This window comes from Cannabis sativa, chromosome 2 (genome assembly GCF_029168945.1).
Source record: "Cannabis sativa cultivar Pink pepper isolate KNU-18-1 chromosome 2, ASM2916894v1, whole genome shotgun sequence".
In the NCBI taxonomy this organism is placed as follows: Eukaryota; Viridiplantae; Streptophyta; class Magnoliopsida; order Rosales; family Cannabaceae; genus Cannabis; species Cannabis sativa.
In genome coordinates, this window is record NC_083602.1 from 13,038,568 (window position 1) to 13,058,476 (window position 19,909).

At 25.5% G+C, this 19,909-nt stretch overlaps 1 long non-coding RNA gene across 1 annotated transcript; it reads left to right on the forward strand.

The window, feature by feature from the left end:
* The first annotated feature begins 13,744 nt into the window (after positions 1 to 13,744).
* Positions 13,745 to 15,479, forward strand: LOC115714718 (uncharacterized). The gene is made up of 2 exons (XR_004011107.2): positions 13,745 to 14,260; positions 14,671 to 15,479. It is a non-coding gene; the product is annotated as an uncharacterized LOC115714718 (long non-coding RNA).
* Positions 15,480 to 19,909: the final 4,430 nt, after the last annotated feature.

Genomic DNA, 19,909 nt, shown 5'->3' on the forward strand with positions numbered 1-19,909 from the left:
TTATTGGATAGTATGGATAAAAATTAAGCAAGTTAGCCTTTTACAGAACTCAATTTCGATTTTATTTGAATTAGTTATGATTTTTGGAAGATTCGAAAAAATCGGAGTTGTGCTGAAATTTTCCTGAGATCGCGAAAACTGTCCGTACAGTTCACAATTTTTTCGTTTTTCTTCGATTTTTCATGCTTTTTCATGGAATTAACTTCCAATTTTTTGTATAGTTTTGTATTTATACTATTACTATTCCTAATTCAATTCTAATTATCATTTTGAATTAATTTAATATTTTTTAAATTTAATTCAAGATATTAGTGTAATTTGAATTTGAATAGAATTAGTATTTATCTTCTTGCTTAAAAATCTATCTTGTTTTTAAATTTGATTATATCTTATTTTTTTTAAATTTAAGGTCAGATTTTATAAGATATTTATAAAATCTTTTAAGATATTTTTAAGATATCTTATCTTTTAAGATATTTTAATTATATCTTATCTTTTAAGATTTTTTTTAAATTAAATCTTTTTAGATATTTTGACCTTATTTAAATTTAAAATAAGATATTTATAAGGGTAAATACCATTTTGGACCCTGTGTTTTGCAAAAGTTAGAGATTGGACCCTGTGTTTTGTTAAATGTCAAAATGGACCCTATATTTTCTAAAATTGTAAAAATAGGACCCTGACCTTAATTTTAGACAACTTTTTTTTTAATACAACCAACTTGAAGATAATTCCTAATACGAACAGATACAAAAAATGTAAACAGTTTTGTCATAGCACTTTTAGATCGAATTATAATTAAACTTTAAAAATCAATTCAGGGTCCTATTTGTACTATTTTAGAAAATACAAGGTCCATTTTGTCATTTAACAAAACACAGGGTCCAATTGGTAACTTTTGCAAAACACAGGGTCCAAAATGGTATTTACCCTATTTATAATCATGAAATTTTAAATAGATGTAAGATATTTTGCTAATTTTTAAATTTTGTTATTTTATTTATTTAAATTAAATTTAAAATCTGAAAAGATATTTATTTATAAAATAACATTTAAAATTTAAAAGTAGTTAGCAAATTTTTTTAAATGATATTTAGGTTGGTTGAAACCTAATTTTTCAAAAATTGTAGGTTTAATTTTAAATTTAAATTTTTAAAAAAAAAAATTCGAATTTTTCAAATTTTTTTTTAAAAATTTTCGAATTTTTTTTATTATTTAATTAATTATTTTCGAAATTAAAAATTTAATTTAAAATTAAATAAATCCTACATCCAACTATCCAGCTAACCTTGTTGCAGGAGTATGTGTTTTAGCTTATGTGTAAGTTTTCAAAACCTATTATTACTTGATTGCAAATAGCCATGGTTACTTTTTGCTAGATCTAATGATCTGATGGCTCCCTTGGTCAAGATAATAATTTGTAACAGGTATATTTACAATCTTCTTTCATCTGTGTATGACCTAGCAACATGATAGGACCCATCCAAAGTGTGCCTGTGTGAGCCTATGTGTTTAATTTTATTATAGATGCATATAGGTTAATGTTGCTAAAATAAATTATCATAGTTATTGATAGAATTTATTTAGGCCCATTTAGTTTTTGGGCCTATTCAATTAATAACAGTTGTTCTTATTAAGGTTAAATTCCTCTCTTTTGGGCCTTGTGTGAGAGTTGGGAGCCATAGAAGTGGGTACGACATACTGAACCCAGCACCCCCTCACACAAACTACCCCAATTGTGAAGGCCCATTTGCCTGATTTGAATGACTGTACTAGGTTAATTAAACTAGTTTAACCTAATAAAATTGATTAGCAACATAATTAATTTCATTTATTTTAAAATTAATTTAAGAAAATTATAGTTTAAAGAATTTTTTATTCTAAGCTAAACTATATGTATTTTCTTATATTTAATTAAATATAGAATTATAACCATCTAGATTCTTTCTGGAACTTAATTTAAATTTTTCATTAAATATTCTTATTTAAGTTGATATTTAGTTATCTACAACTAACCAACTTAAACCTGAATATCTTTTGAATTTCAAATTTCAAAATTAAGTTGAGGAATTTTAGGCATTGGTTATTAAGATTCTTTAGATATTTTTTAAGTTAATATCTTTTCGAATATTAACTTAAAATGGAATATTTTCAAATTAAGTGGTTACAACTTAATTTTTGATATTTAATTAAATTTAAATTTGAAAAATATTTAAGTTCTAGATATTTTCTAATACAACTTAAATTAGATATTTTTTCAAATTTTGTGGAAAAGATACTTAGTCAAATAAGATATTTTCTAGATAGTTATTTCTAGACTACTTATTATTTCTAATATTAAATAGGAAAATATTATACATTGTGAAATTAATTATTTATTAATTAATTTTGGTACAATTTATTTTAAGTATATTTTTTCCTAGTATTAAACTAGAGATTAATAATTAAGCCTTCTCTACACTTAATTATTTATTTCTTGAATTTAATACATTTAATTAATTTGAAAATTAAATATCTAAGTTGATTTTTATCATCATACTTAAATATTTCTTTTTCATGACATTTAATTAAATAGAAAATTATTTTTAGTTGAAATTTATTTTTTCAACTAAATTTAAATAATTTTCAAAATATATATTTTTTCTTTATTTTATTAATCAATTTTCGAAATTGCATTTCTTAAATGCTAGAATTTCGAATTTTATCTTGAAAAATAGATTAAGTTGTAAATTAATTATTTATTTTAATTAATTCTTGGATCAACTTAAATCAATGATTTTTTCATTTATTGATTAATTTAAAATAAATTAAATTAAAGTATATTATTAGAAATTGAATTAATTAGTCAAAGGAAAATCTAGATAGATGATATTTTTGCTTGAAGTATTTTTCTAGTGTATTTAATTAAATAGAAAATTAATATTTAAGTTGATTTTCGTCATCATACTTAAATATTTGAAATTTTTCTTATATATTTAATTAAATAGGAAAATTATATTTTTTGTTGTAAATTAATTTTATTAATTAATTTTGGGCCAACATTAAATTAGAATAATTTTTCCAGGATTTATTTTTTATTTTAATTTGCATTTTTCGAAAATTGTATTCTTAAATACTTTAATTTTTCGAAATGCAATATATATATTTATAGAAAATAAAATTTGAGTTGTAAATTAATTTAAATTAATTTTGTAACAACTTAAATTGAATATTTTTCTAAATATTTATTGGAAATTATTACTAAGATGGAAATAATTCATGTTATTTTCATATCCATCTAAGTAAAATTTATAAATATTAAATTAAAATTTATATTTAGAATTTTTCATTCTAAATTTGAAATTTTAATTAAATATATACTTAAAATAAATAGAATAAATAAAGAGAATAAAAGAAAATACAACTCTTTTTAAATAATGAGCTTTATTATCAAGAGACATTCGATCTCCATTGTGGGTTTTACACCGCGTTTGTTTTAGTGAGTAATCCTCCCTAATGGAGGAACGTTCATTAGCAATTTCGCACCGTTTAACCTCGCATGATAAGTAGTTTGTAAGTGTTTTGTATGGTATGGATCACCCTAATGGCGGCGACCATACTTGACTTGCAAATTATGAAACAATGGTGGAAGCTCATAAGATAGAATTGCCTTGACTCTCGCCTAAACGGGACAATGCTGAATTCCAATCTTGATCGAATAAAAGGTTGCTAGAATATTTAACATTTTAGATGAGCTGACAACTCTATTCAATGAATGGTAGCTTTGACTCTCGCCTAAACGGGACACTGATATCAGTTTGTTGAAAACCTTGGAAATTATTTAGGATTGTAAGTTTTAGTATTTTCACTTGTCATTCCTACTTGCTATATGTTTATAATTTTTGAATTGTGTATGAATTTATATTGAACCATGTTATTTTCTGTTATTAAGTTGTAGTTTAATTTCGAATCTTCATTGTTGGTCTAACTTGGCTTGTTTATCTAATGAGATAAATCCCTAGTCGATTTTCACCATTAGACATTCATAATAGTGTTAGATCTCGAAAGATAAATATTGTATATGCGACATCTAGCTGTTCATCAATTGATGACACCTTAGACTAGTACTTTTACGATATGAAACAAGAAGATTATATAAATAAGATTACTTTGACTTTCGCTAATCGAAGCATCGTTGGATTCTTATTTTAAACGAAATTATCCTAATTCCTCTTAGCTTATTCATTTCGAATTAGCTTTCAAAACATATCATTGGATGAATGGTCTATAAATCATTTCATGTCATTTTATATGACGCATATGATTATAATCCCGAAATTCTATTCCCAATTGATATAAATCCTCAATCTTAGAAATCTCCTACTTGTATGGGCAAATCTGACTTAGAGTTTGTATTAGTAGTGCTGGTCCAAGATAGAATTACTCATAATATTTGGTATAAATTTAAGTCTTTGACTTTAATTTTAGATTCCAAATAGAAATTTTCTTATATTTCTAATTCCAGAATACAATACAGTTACACTTTTTCAAGTGTTTAATATCCATCTTCTATTAATGGATTAAAACTGTATGGAATATGAGTTTGGTATTCTGTGACCAGGATCCACTTGAAGTATTCTAAGAACTCTTTCATGTAACTAAACCTATGTCATCAACAAACACTACCATTTTTTTTTAATCTATGGCATTTGTATCTTGTTCATAGTGGATTTGACAAGATCAATCTCTACAAAGAGTTAATATGCCTATATCCACTGAAAGTAGTTCATCTCATTCGCAGATGGATGTACATTCAGGGGTGGATATGAGTTTTTCGTTGTATTCTTAAAACGATAACTCTAGATTATACCTTTTAGCAAAGAAATTTGAAATGTTTGAAAAATTTCATTAATTTCTAGCAATGGTTAAAACCATTAAGGTAAGTGGTTAAAAATCTTGCGAACTGATAGGGGTGGAGAAATAGTTAGTAGATATGCAGTTCAAAGATCATTAAATTGATTTTTGAATTATATCCAAACTTACCTCCCCAAAAATTTCGAGTTGCCCTAAATAAAACTCATTTCAATATAATCAGATTTACTTATTAATATAGATCAGAAATAACATTTAATGTTGCATGGTTCACATGATTTATTTCATGATTATATTTACATAATGTATAGATTCATTTGAAACCCTTTTCACATACTTGATCCTGTTTATTGTGCCGTCAACACATTGGAAAGTAAACATGACTATGTGAATAAAGTTTCCTAGATTTATCAAACACAGGGTTTTACTGATATGATAATCTACAACAAGAGTTTACTTGTATTTGGAGAAATACTATGTTCTTTCCAGAACATTGGTTAAAGTAAATCTCAGGTTGGATGCATGGAGTATGCATCGGAAGGGACCGATATTGAACTTTGACTTAGATTTATTAAACTTACCGTAATATCTATTCAAGTCAATATCGCCTAGTTGATCCTAGATCAAATGTTCTTAATCCTGTTATGATTAGGCTCAATCTTGAAAGGCTATTCGTGTTCTTTGATTTGTTAGTTAAGCCTACTTTTAGGTCAGGGTGATACGTACATTTTGGGAACACGGTAGTGCAATTGAGTGGGAGCGCTAGCATAAACATGGAATCTATAGCTTCTATCTGGCGAATAGTAAGCAAAGGATGATCTCCTTCGAGCTTGACCAAACGAACATAAATGGTGGAGTACTCATTTCACATAAGTTGAAATATCATTTATACGGGGTCAAGTGTTTTAAGGAATAAATACATTGTAGGGTGTAACGGTAATTTAATCCCTTTACAATGTAGATCATTCATATAGAGGATCATTGATCACATTAGGATTATAACAATGGATAACTAATGATGTGTCTATATGGTGGAACATATAGAGCATTCTATATACTGAGAGTGCAATTCTAAGTTCTATGCGTGGATTCAACGAAGAATTAATAAGTTAGTGAATTTTAGTGCTAAATTCTTGATCTACTTATTGGAAGCTCGGTTATATAGACCCATGGTCCCCCCACTAGTTGAGATAATATTGCTTGTAAGACTCATGTAATTGGTTTTGATTAATCAATTATAATTCACAAGTTAGACTATGTCTATTTGTGAAATTTTCACTAAGTAAGGGCGAAATTGTAAAGAAAGAGTTTATAGGGGCATATTTGTTAATTATGATACTTTGTATGGTTCAATTAATAAATATGATAAATGACAATATTATTTAATAATTATTTATAGTTATTAAATAGTTAGAATTGGCATTTAAATGTTTGAATTAGGAAATTGGCATTTTTGAGAAAATCAGATACAAAAGGTGTTAAAATTGCAAAATTGCAAAGCCCAAGGCCCAATCCATTAAAGGCATGGCCGGCCACCTTTGTAGCTATTTTAAGATGATTTTTTCATTATTTTAATGCCATATAATTCAAATCTAACCCTAGTGGAATGCTATAAATAGATAGTGAAGGCTTCAGAAAAATTAGACTTTTCTTCAGACTTTCTGAATCAGAAAAAACTGAGCCTTCTCTCTCCCTATCTTTAGTTGACCACTCTCTCTCTTCTTCCTTAGAATTTCGAAATCCTTAGTGTATGAGTAGTGCCCACACACATCAAGTGATACCTCAATCATAGTGAGGAAGATCGTGAAGAAAGATCATCAGCAAAGGAGATTCAGCATCAAGGATTCAGAGAAAGAGATCCAGGTTCAGATATTGATAATGCTCTGCTACAGAAAGGAATCAAGGGCTAGATATCTGAACGGAAGGAGTCATTTAATTCCGCTGCACCCAATGTAAGGTTTCTTAAACTTTATATGTGTTTAATTTATCGTTTTAGAAAGTTCTTATTTAGGATGTTAATAAACATACTTGTGAGTAGATCTAAGATCCTGGTAAAATAAATTCCAACAATAGATAACTAAATATCAATTTAAATAGGAATATTTAATAAAAAAATTTAAATTAAGCTTCAGAATGAATCTAGATGGTTATAATTCTATATTTAATTAAATACAAGAAAATACATATAGTTTAGCTTAGAATATAAAATTCTTTAAACTATGGTTTTCTTAAATTAATTTCAAAATAAATGAAATTAATTATGTTGCTAATCAATTTTATTAGGTTAAACTAATTTAATTAACCTAGTACAGTTATTCAAATCAGGCAAATGGGCCTTCACAAGTGGGGTGGTTCATGTGAGGGGGTGCTGGGTTCAGTATGTCGTACCCACTTCTATGGCTCCCAACTCTCACACAAGGCCCAAAAGAGAGGAATTTAACCTTAAAGTGAACAACTGTTATTAATTGAATAGGCCCAAAAACTAAATGGGCCTAAATAAAATCTATCAAAAACTATGATATTTTATTTAGCAACAACAACCTATATGCATCTATAATGAAATTAAACACATAGGCTCACACAGGCACACTTTGGATGGATCCTATCATGTTGCTAGGTCATACATAGATGAAAGAAGATTGTAAATATACCTGTTACAAATTATTTACTTGACCAAGGGAGCCATGAGTTAAAATCAGATCATTAGATCTGTCAACAAGTTAACCATGGCTATTTGCAATCAAGCAATAATAGGTTTTAAAAACTTACAAACAAGCTAAAACATATACTCCTGCAACAAGGTTAGCTGGATAGTTGGATGTAGGATTTATTTAATTTTTAAATAAATAATTTCGAATAAATAATTAAATAAAAAAATTATTTTCGAAAATTATAAATTAAAATAAAATTTAAAAATTCGAAATTAATAAAAAAATATTTAAAATTAAACCTACAATTTTGAAAATTTAGGTTTCAATCAACCTAAATATCATTTCAAAATTTGCTAACTACTTTTAAAAATTTAATGTTATTTTATAAATAAAAATTAAATAAAAAATTAAAAAAGATAAATAAATATCTTTTTCAGATTTTAAATGTAATTTAAATAAATAAAATAACAAAATTTAAAAGTTAGCAAAATATCTTACATCTATATAAAATTACATGATTATAGTTATCTTATTTTAAATTTAAATAAGGTCAAATTATTTTAAAAAAAAAATTAATTTAAAAAATTTTAATATCTGACCTTAAATTTAAAAATAAGATAAGATATAATCAAATTTAAAAATAAGATAGATAATTAAGCAAAAAAGATAGATATTTACTATTTTTCAAATTCAAATTACACTAATATCATGAATTAAATTTAAAAAATATTAATTAAATTAATTATAATAATTAGAATTGAATTAGGAATAGTAAATGTATAAATACAGAACTACACAAAAAATCGGAAGTTAAATCCATGAAAAAGCATGAAAAATCGAAGAAAAACGAAAAAATTGCGAGCTGTACGGACGGGATGCTGTGCATACCCGTCCGCGCGCGCAATGAGGTGCACTGCCGAGGTTTCTCGGCGCAGGAGGGTCACCAGCATAATTTCCGCGCGCGGATGCTGGTTGCTTGATTCCTGATTTTTTCGAAACTTCAACAAATCATAACTAATTCAAATTAAATCGAAATTGAGTTCTGTAAAAAAGTAACTTGCTTAATTTTTTCCATACTATCCAATAAAAATAATTCCATAAACAGATATTCAATTATTTTTCACGAAAATTCACAAACATCAATCAATCATCATATAACACTCAATACAACATGATACCATCCAAAACATCAAACAATCGTTTTAAAGTCCAAATTTCTTGCAAGAAAATCAATTACCATGGCTCTGAGGCTAGTTGTTGGAAATTATTTTACCAGGATCTTAGATCTACTCACAAGTATGTTGATTAACACCCTAAATATGAACTTTCTAAAACAATGAAATAAACACATATAAAGTTTAGGAAACCTTACATTGGGTGCAGCGGAATTAAATGACTCCTTCCGTTCAGATCTCTAACCCTTGTATCCTTTCTGTCGCAGAGTATTATCAAGATCTGAACCTGGATCTCTTTCTCTGAATCTTTGGTGCTGAAACTCCTTCTTGCTGAAAGTCTTTCTTCACGATCTTCCTCACTATGATTGAGGTATCACTTGCTGTGTGTGGGCACTACTCTAATCACTAAGTGTTTCGAAATATTAAGGAAGAAGAGAGAGAGAGAGTGGGCGGCCAAAGGTAGAGAGAGAGGCTCAGGTTTTTCTGAATGAAAAGTGTAATTTTCCTGAAGCCTTCACTATCTATTTATAGCATTCCACTAGGGTTAGGTTTGAATTATTTGGCATTAAAATAATGAAAATATCAGAGGATAAATCCTATATAAGTGGCCGGCCATGGCAGTATGGATTTGGGCCTCACTTTTTGCAATTTTGCAGTTTTATCACTTTTGTATTTGATTTTCTCAAAAACGCCAATCTTCTAATTCAACCATTTAAATGCCAATTCTAACTATTTAATAACTATAAATAATTATTAAATAATATTATCATTTATCATATTTATTAATTGAACCATACAAAGTATCATAATTAACAAATATGCCCCTAAAACTCTTTCTTTACAATTTCGCCCTTACTTAGTGAAAATTTCATAAATAGACATAGTCTAATTTGAGAATTATAATTGATTAATCAAAACCAATTACATGAGTCTTACAAGCAATATTATCTCAACTAGTGGGGGGACCATGGGTCTATATAACCGAGCTTCCAATAAGTAGATTAAGAATTTATTACTAAAATTCACTAACTTATTAATTCTTCGTTGAATCCACGCATAGAACTTAGAATTGCACTCTCAGTATATAGAATGCTCTATATGTTCCACCATATAGACACATTATTAGTTATCCATTGTTATAATCCTAATTTGATCAATGATCCTCTATATGAATTGATCTACACTGTAAAGGGATTAGATTACCGTTACACCCTACTATGTATTTTATCCTTTAAACACTTGACCCCGTATAAATGATATTTCAGCTTATGTGAAATGAGTACTCCACCATTTATTTTCGTTTGGTCAAGCTCGAAGGAGCTCATTCTTTGCTTACTATTCGCCAGACAGAAGCTATAGATTCTATGTTTATGTTAGCGCTCCCACTCAATTGCACTACCGTGTTCCCAAAATGTACGTATCACCTTGACCTAAAAGTAGGCTTAACTAACAAATCAAAGAACACGAATAGCCTCCTGAGATTGAGCCTAATTATAACAGGATTAAGATCATTAGATCTAGGATCAACTAGGCGATATTGACTTGAATAGATTTTACGGTAAGTTTAATAAATCTAAGTCAAAGTTCAATATCAGTCCCTTCCAATGCATACTCCATGCATCTAACCTGAGCTTTACTTTAACCAATGTTCTGGAAAGAACATAGCATTTCTCCAAATGCAAGTAAACTCTTGTTGTAGATTATCATATCAGTAAAATCCTGTGTCTGATAAATCTAGGAAACTTTATTCACATAGTCATGTTTACTTTCCAAAGTGTTGACAACACAATAAATAGGATCAAGTATGTGAAAAGAGTTTCTGATGAATTTATAAATCAAATAGACAAGCAATTGATAAAGTGAACCAAAACATACACAAATGAATGAAAAATACTTCTGTTTCTTTATTGATGTTGAATAAAATAGATTACATTGAAATGGAGTTTTATTTAGGGCATAAAACCCAACAGTTAATACAATAGGTATTCTGATTTTTACATATCAATAGGAATAGTAATTTGTAGCCTTTGATTTAATCAAATGGCTCAAATTAACCCTTGAAAACTACACCATAATTAATATACTTTTTTTGTTTATATTTAATCTTGAATATTATTAATTACAAGTTCAACTAACAAACTCCAAACCTATAATTTTTTTTTTAACTTATTTATTTTATGACTATTTATAATCTTCAATTAATTATTTTTTTAATTTGAAATTTATATATTTATTTTTAAATAATTTTATTTTCTACTTAGCACAATAATTGTAGCTAGAAAAGTACAAAATATTCAAGTTTTTAATCATACAATAATCAATACAACCTATAATATAATAATAGTGTATGTGGTAAAATTATTGTATATCAAGTACAGTAACATGAGTTCAATCCTTTCAAAAGATATAACTTTTTTTTAATTTAAGATTTTAAATTAATTTAATAATTTGAATTTCTTTATTTTTTTTTTCTAAACAATAGTTCATTTTTTTTTTTTAATATTTACTTATATGGAACAATTCTTATACTATAAAAATTTTAAAATTTATAATTATTATGGTGGAAAGTCTTAAACTTTTATTTGTTAATATATATTGATGCTTGTATTACATAAAGTATAATAGTGAACAATAAAATAACACATGCAATAATAATAATAATAATAACAATCAAATAAAAAGTTTGTCAAATAAAAATTGAATAATAAATTTTGTCAAATAAAAAAAATTATAAATAGATGAAAAATTTTGTACTAAAAAAATATCTGAACGATTTTGATATACCGTCGATCTCATCCAAATTTTATAGTTTATGACAACTTTAATTAAATGGTGCTTCAAACGTACTATAAACAATCGAATTGCTACCCTTGTAAAGATATGATTTTTTTTTATTATTTACTATTAATTTAACTTTTAAATTAATTTAATAATTTTAAATTTTTGTTTTAAATAATAATGTGTGGAATATACTATAAAAAATTTAAGGTTATAATTATAATAGTGAACAATAAAATAATACATGCATTAATAAATAATATTGAAATGAAAAGTTATGGCTCTTTGTCAAAGAAAATTATGCATAATAAATAGATAAAAAGTTTTGCACTAAAAAAAATCTAAATGATCTCGATTATCGTTGATCTCATTCAAATTAGATAGTATATGATAACTTTGAATAACTATGAGATTTTTCAGATGTATAGAATGATCGAATTGCTACCTTTATATTTTAAGATCAACAATTGCACAATATAATTGTTATCCCAAATTTTGGGTTGTATGACATGCAATCAAAATTGTAACATGTAGCAAGACAGATCATCATAAAATTATACCTCGTCGATACATTAAGATTGTACAAAAAATAAATTATTTTATATTTTTATGATAGTATATTAAATAAAGTTATTATTATGGGAAACTCTTATACACTATGTTTTTTTAAATTTTATAATTTTTGTATACAATAAAATATAACAATTAAACTTATCTCTTTTTTGATAGACAATATATTGTTCTCAATACGTTGTATTGCTTCATTAAGATCAAATATTTTATTTGGTACAGCCATCCAATCTTCATCAGAAGACGTACATCTAAAAAAAATCAAAAGAAAAATAAGTTGTACACAAAATAAAAAAATATATATAATAATGATACAATAATATTATATACATATATGAATAAAAAACACATACCTTGCTAATGTTGTTGATGGTGTAATTTGAAAAAAAAATATTTTTTTATTATTGAGAAGAAAATGTAATTATGTTAAAAATATGTATTACTAACTAGTTCATGTATGCTTTATATAGATAGTCTAATTAAAATTAATAATTAATTCAATATCTAGAAAATTTAAATACATTGAATATTTACCTTGAACTAAGTTGAAAAATAAGCATACTATGAATGTATATTATTTACTAGTTCATGCATGATTTTATAAATAATGTAATTGATGTATATAATTAATTTTATATCTAAAAATTTTAAATACATTGAACATTATAATCTTGAAAAATAAAATTAATTAATATAATATGATAGAATTTTAAAAGTGTTAAATTAATTGAAATCTTAAATTAAATATAAGTAAAGGAAAGAAAAGAAAATATTACTTCTAAAGTGTTGAACTCATGACATTTTAATTATTTTAAGAGTGATTATTATAAAATTATTATAAGTTGAATATGTTATAGTTTTTTATAAGTATAATTATTGTTTTAAAAATAAATTTAATTAAAATATTTTTTTATGTAAATTTGAAATAAAAAAAATATATATAATTAAAACTAAATTTTAAATAAAAATAAAATAAAATGATAAAAAAAATTAGGTTTGGAGTTTGTTAGTTGAACCTATAATTAATAATATTCAAGATTAATTATAAATAAAAAAAATATATTAATTATGGTGTAGATTTCAAGAATTAATTTGAGTCATTTGATTAAATCAAGGGTTATAAATTACTATCCCTATTAATAGGTAAAATACCCAATCCCTACTATAATAGCCCCCTTCATATTTATATACTAAGATATTTATAATCATTTAAGAATTTAATTATATCAAACTATTTAACCCACAATTTCATACTAAATAATAATATTATTGCTATTTTTTAGGGATTTTTTTATTTTTACACTTCTAAATAATTTTTTTTAATTTCTATTGCAACTAGCAGAGCAACTTAAATCGCAACAAAAAATTGTATAGCAACCCACATAAAAACTACTAGAGAAACTACTTTAGAAACAAAAATTATAAATTTAAAAAAAAAAAAATTAAAAAAAAATATATAAAATAATTCCCCTTTTTTTATATGGTCCAAATGCTTGCATTAATCCAAGAGAGTGATGGCAAGGTAGAACATAAATACCTCTTAAATTCTACACTGGATTACTCGAATATATATACACTAATTTAGTGGTAAGTGTAGATGGCTCCTATCACTCGTTTCTCTCTATTATTTTTATCAATGATATGTTTTAATTAGAATGTAATAACTTATTAGTAAGAAAGAAGAAAAAACTAATTATTAAGCTTAAAAAAATATATCTTACTATTATAAAAGTGTGGTAATAAGGTGATAGTTTGAAGACATTTTTACCCTTTAAGAAGGTAGGTATTAATAATTTTGCCCTTTTGTTGACTGATGAATAGTGGTAGTGGTTGACATGGTGCACGTGACTAAGAGAGACTTTCTTGTGAAGTTTCCATTTCATTTTTCCATGCATGTGGGCTCCACTCCACACTATCTATCTCTCTCTCTCTCTCTTCAGCTTGATTACATATAATTTGTTAATCAAAACTATATGGTTAGGGCTAATCATAATCATTAACATAGATTTGAGTGCTGAATTATGTGGTTATATAGCAATAAACGTATTAAGTATTATTGTATGGTGTCCAATTGATTAAATTTAAAGGTGGTGTGTACTCTCTTTCTTTCTAACCACACCAATAAACTCAGATCAATCTTTATGTTTTTTTTTTCTCTATGGTCCCAACTATTGCTGGATCATCTAACTTCTTTGATCCATCTGGTTTGGTTCCTTCAAAGTCTATCAATGGCAGGTATAATATTCATCAATTCTTCTTATTTTATCATGTACTCAATTATGAAGTTGAGGAATTCATTTTCAAATCCCTCATTTTTTTTCTTTCCCTCTTTTCCTCCATACGTATAAAGACACATAGTATTGTGTAATTAATTTATTTATTTCTCTGATTTGAATCTTTTCTTTAAAAAAAATAATTAGATATATATTATATAGCATGTTATTTTAAGGAATCTTTTCTTCACTTTTCTGTTGATGGTATTACATGTTTTGTTCGCAAGGAAATTTATGAAAAATTTAGATGCAAATTCATGGTCAATGATCAGTTGTTTTATTGTATTATTATGTTAATCTGATAAAAGAAACTATTCTAATTTATAAAAATGCAAATATACCATTTTTAGTTTTTAAAATTATTTTTTGCAGATCTTGAAAACAGCAAGCTCATTCATGGAGATAAACCTATAGCCCCATATTTAGTAATTCCGGAACTCTTATGGCTACACAAACTGTTGAGGATAGTTCTAGATCTGGTTCAAGACGAACAGAGGGCGTTTATTGAAACCATTGAATTCAGAATATGGTAAAGTAGCTCCTGGGTTCGTATCATCTTGACTTGGTTTTGAATTTCTCTATTTTTTTTAAAAAATACCGAGTCGGGCTCTTCTCTTACCTGTATCAAATAGAACATGCTGAGCCAAATCTTCTTCATGTAAAACATACTTTATTTAGATCGAGAAAATCGTACGGTTTTATGAAACCATGTGCTATGGCTCGAATCCGTAGTCGATCCTATTTCTGATGGTCTTCGTAATAAAAGAGACATTTGGCGATAAGCCTGTGCTTGTTAGGAGGGGTCGTCATAAATGATTGAAGTGTGTTATTCACGGTAACCGCGAAGACATTCATAAACTGCTCTACCGTAATACTTAGCGGATAACCCCAATCTAGGTTTAATAGTACATGCCAATAGTGTGCAACCATACTTTTTTAATTTATCTCTTTCAACTTGGATCTGAGTGGTTTTGCTAGAATAGAATAGGGAATAATGAGATCATTGTTTTAGTAAATGATGCGGAGAAGGGTAGTGACATTGATCCACAAGAAGCTCAGTTTTTGTTATGCGTATTAACAGCTACTCTAGGAGGAATGTTTTTATGTGGTGCTAACGATTTAATAACTATCTTTGTAGCTCCAGAATGTTTCAGTTTATGCTTCTACCTATTATCTCGATATACCAAGAAATAAAATACATATTTTGTAATTTGCACTATGTAAAAATTAAATTATATAAATTTTAATAAAAATTAAATACATAAAAGTATAAATAAAATAGAGTAAGGAGAGGTAGGCACGTGCATTTGCACGTGCTAACCTCACCTAGTATAAAAAAAAAGGACAACAAAAAGATAGTCAATTTATCATGTAATTATTATTGATACAAATAAAACAAACTACATACATGCAACATGACAAACAAAAAAAATACAAATCACTAAGATATTATCTTATTCAAATTAAGAAAAATATAAAAAGAACAATGACGGTAGTGAAAAAATGCAAATTATTAAGATATAATCTTATTGAGTTTGAGAAATATTAAAAGAGCAAGTATAAGAAAAAATATATATATAAAAAAAAAAGAATAAAAAAACATGGATTATAGGAAAAAGAGCAAGAACTTTGACACAAGGCCATAAATCTAATAATCTAAAGGGTTGAGATGCAAAATGGCCCTCAATTTGGTAACTAAGTAAATGTCCACTTTTTTAAAAAAAATAAGAAAATGGCCAAATCTAATAAATTAGATAATAAAAATTATAAAAATAGATTTATCACATATTTTTTTAAAAAATATATATATAATAACAAAATTAAGTTACATAATTTTTTTTAATATTGCATATTATGATATTGTAACAAAAATAAATAAATATATTAGATCATTTAAATATATACAACAGTATTAAATATATCGTAGTACAGAAAATTAATATACCTTAGTAATAAAATTATATACCACAAAGAAATTATAACAATACTAAATTAATATTCAAAATATATATATATCATGCTAACAAAATTATATATACCACCATTAAAATATGAATACATACAAAAAAATATATATATAATAAAATAGAAACTAAATATCATATTAAATAAATAATATATTATAGACAACAAAAATCATATACCATACAATAAAACGTATATACCTACAATAAAAAAATAAAACAAAATAATATAATATTATTAAAAAAATTATATATATCATATTAACAAAATTATATATCACCTTTATGTATACTAAAATAAAAACTAAACATGCATTATCTAAAATAAAATGATATACTATACAATAAAACTTATATACCATATAATATAAAATATATACCTTACAATAAAAATATATATAATAATAACAACAAATAAAAATAAAAATATATAGGATGCTAATAAAATTATATATCATGTCAATAAAAGTGCAATAAAAAATAAAACTTAAATATTATTTAAAAAAAAATTATATACCGTATAACAAAAAATACATATACCATACACCAAAACATATATACAAAAAATAATAATAAAAAAAATATAGATAACTAATACATATATATATGTATACTATACTAACTAAATTATATACCACAATTAAAATATATATACCATGACCATTGTATATAATAAAATAAAAACTAATTAAATATTATTTAAAATAAATAATCATACAATCAAAAAATATAAAAATAATAATTAAATATATGTAGCATGGCAATAAAATTATATACATACATTAAAATATTTTTATTATACTAATAAAATTATATAGCACTATTATACATATCATAATAAAAAATAAATATTATCTAAGAATAATAATATACTATACAACAAAATAGAAATATACCGTACAACAAAATCTATATACCAACAACCCAAAACAACTCATAAAAAATTTAAAAAATTGACATAACTTTAAAATAAAAAAGATTTTAACAAAACTAATATAGATATACCATAATGTTTAAATAATTTGCTTCTAATTCTAAAAAAATTAATAAAATATAAAAAAAAAATTGAAATGAGGACATTTACTAATATAGTCTTATGATTTAGGGTCATTTGCTATATTTTTTTGAAATGAGAACATAAACTAACATACTCATATGATTTTGAGCCATTTACTATAATTTCCCTAATCTCTAAATAGTTTGTGAAGAATTTTTAGTGGGCTTGGAAATTTTAAGAAACATACTTTGGTACATGTCAAAATTGACATTATTGTTGATTTTATTTTAAAAATAGAATTGTATTTTTTTCTTAAGTTTTTTTAAATGATTACAAGTAATAAATTAAATATATAAACGAAGAAGTAAAGAAATCTAAAATTTAATTTTATACATATTTTTTTTTATTTTTTATTTTTTTAAATTTAAATCTAAAGTATATATTAAAAATAAACATAAAATATTTTAAAAAATATATTATTATACTCAAGTATTGTCATACAAAATCTCACATAAAGTTTATTATAGAAATTAGTTATGGTTTTGAAAAAAATTAATTATATAATTGTCTAATTAACTAAATTACTTAATTTAGTTTAACAAAATAAATATATTTAATTCAAATTTATAGAGAATAATTAAATTATTAAATGCACATATTTTAAAAATATTTATCTATATATGATACATGTGTACTATAAAATAGAGAAACAAACTAAATAAACACTAGAAAAATAAATAATTATAAATAATATAAATAAGACAAAAACAAACTTAGAGCATCTTCAATAAAAATACAAATTAATAAGTGATGCAAAGTGAAAATATAACTCATTTAGTAAAAATTGTACTCTAATAGTATGTCAAAAGTTGATACAAATTTGGCAAAATTAAAAAAGAAAAAACATTAATTATAAACAATATGAATAAAATAAAAACAAAAAAAAGAACTAAAAAAAACTTACATTAGAGCATCTTCATTGGAGATGCAAATTAATAAGTAATGCAAAATTCAAATATAGCTCTCACTTAGCAAAAATATGCTCCAAGGGTGTGCCAAAAATTAATGTAAATTTGAAACATAGTAAATGTTGTGCTAAATTTGGCACAACATTTGTTATGATGCAAAATTTAGGTGGCGTTTGGTAACACTTTTTTAATCAGTTTTTTGTTTTTAAAATTGAAAAAGTGAAAATATTTTTCAAAAACATGTTCTATAAAACTGTTTTACTTTTTAATTTTTTAATTGAGAATCAAAATTTTAAAAACAAAAAAAAGTCACTTTCAATATTTTTTTAAACAGTTTTTTTTTTCTTAATCAATATTTTAGACTCCGACCAGATCCGGACCCAAATCCCCCTCCCACGGCCCTGGCGCTAAACCCGGCATCTGACTCGAACCCGAAGCTGACCCCGGACCTAGACCCGACTTAAAGAAAATCAAAAAATGAAAAATGAAAATGAACTTTACAGAACACACTTTTTTTTACTGTTTTTATAATTAAAAAATAAAAGTGGTTACAAAACGCATTTTTGTTTTTCAAAAACAAAATTTTTAAAAACAAAAATTTGCTTTCATTTTGTGATTAAGAAATTAGAAAACAAAATTGTTACCAAACGCCACCTTACATTATCATAAATGCACAACTTTATTATTTACTTTTATTATTTTATTACTATATTTAACTAAAATGTTAATTTAGAAATATCTATTTTTATTGTTTTACATTAAAAAATGAATGATAAAGTTATTATTTTTTTTATACTTGTAATAAAAAAATATTAAATTTTACATCAAGTTTTGCAATTGTACATAAGAGCACAATGTTAAAAATTGATGCAAATATATTACAAAGCCATTTTTTTTTCAAATATAGTTGTTTACACCAAAAGTAGCCCCGATGATGTGGACATCAATGTTTAATACGTGGCAAGAAATAAAACATCCCAGAGTTGAGTAGTCTCAAATCATAGCAAGTCAACCTGGGAGGAGTCCCTAGCCCTACACCCAGGTTGACTTCGGGAACTCCGGAATCAGTGTTTAGATCACGCCAAGTTGTTTCCAACTCACTATCATTCAATATTTTGTATTTGTACTATGAAGACATGAAGCATCCAAATCCATTGCCTGAGAGCTGAAAACACACGAACTAGCACCTCGAAAATCAACTTGGGCACCTAGGGTAGCGCCTAAGTGGACAACTCAACTAGGGTTAAAAATAGGACCAATAGACTAACAAAAATCTCGAACTTAGGGACTATTGTTGTTGGAATTATTTTACCAGGATCTTAGATCTACTCACAAGTATGTGTTTAACAACCTAAATATGAACTTTCTAAAACGATAAATTAAACACATATAAAGTTAAGAAAACCTTACATTGATGCAGCGGAATTAATGTCTCCTTCCACTCAGATCTCTAACCCTTGTATCCTTTCTGTAGCAGAATATAATCAAGATCTAAGCCCGAATGTCTTTCTTTGAGTTTGATCCTTCACAGTCTTCCAATCTATGATTGAGTTACTGCTTGCTGTGTGTGGGTACTCACTCTTTCACTAGGGTCGAAATTTTATGAAGAGAGAAAAGAGAAGAGGGTTTCGGCCAGGTATAGAAAATAGGGAAGGCTCAGTTTTTCTGAAGAGAGAAATTTC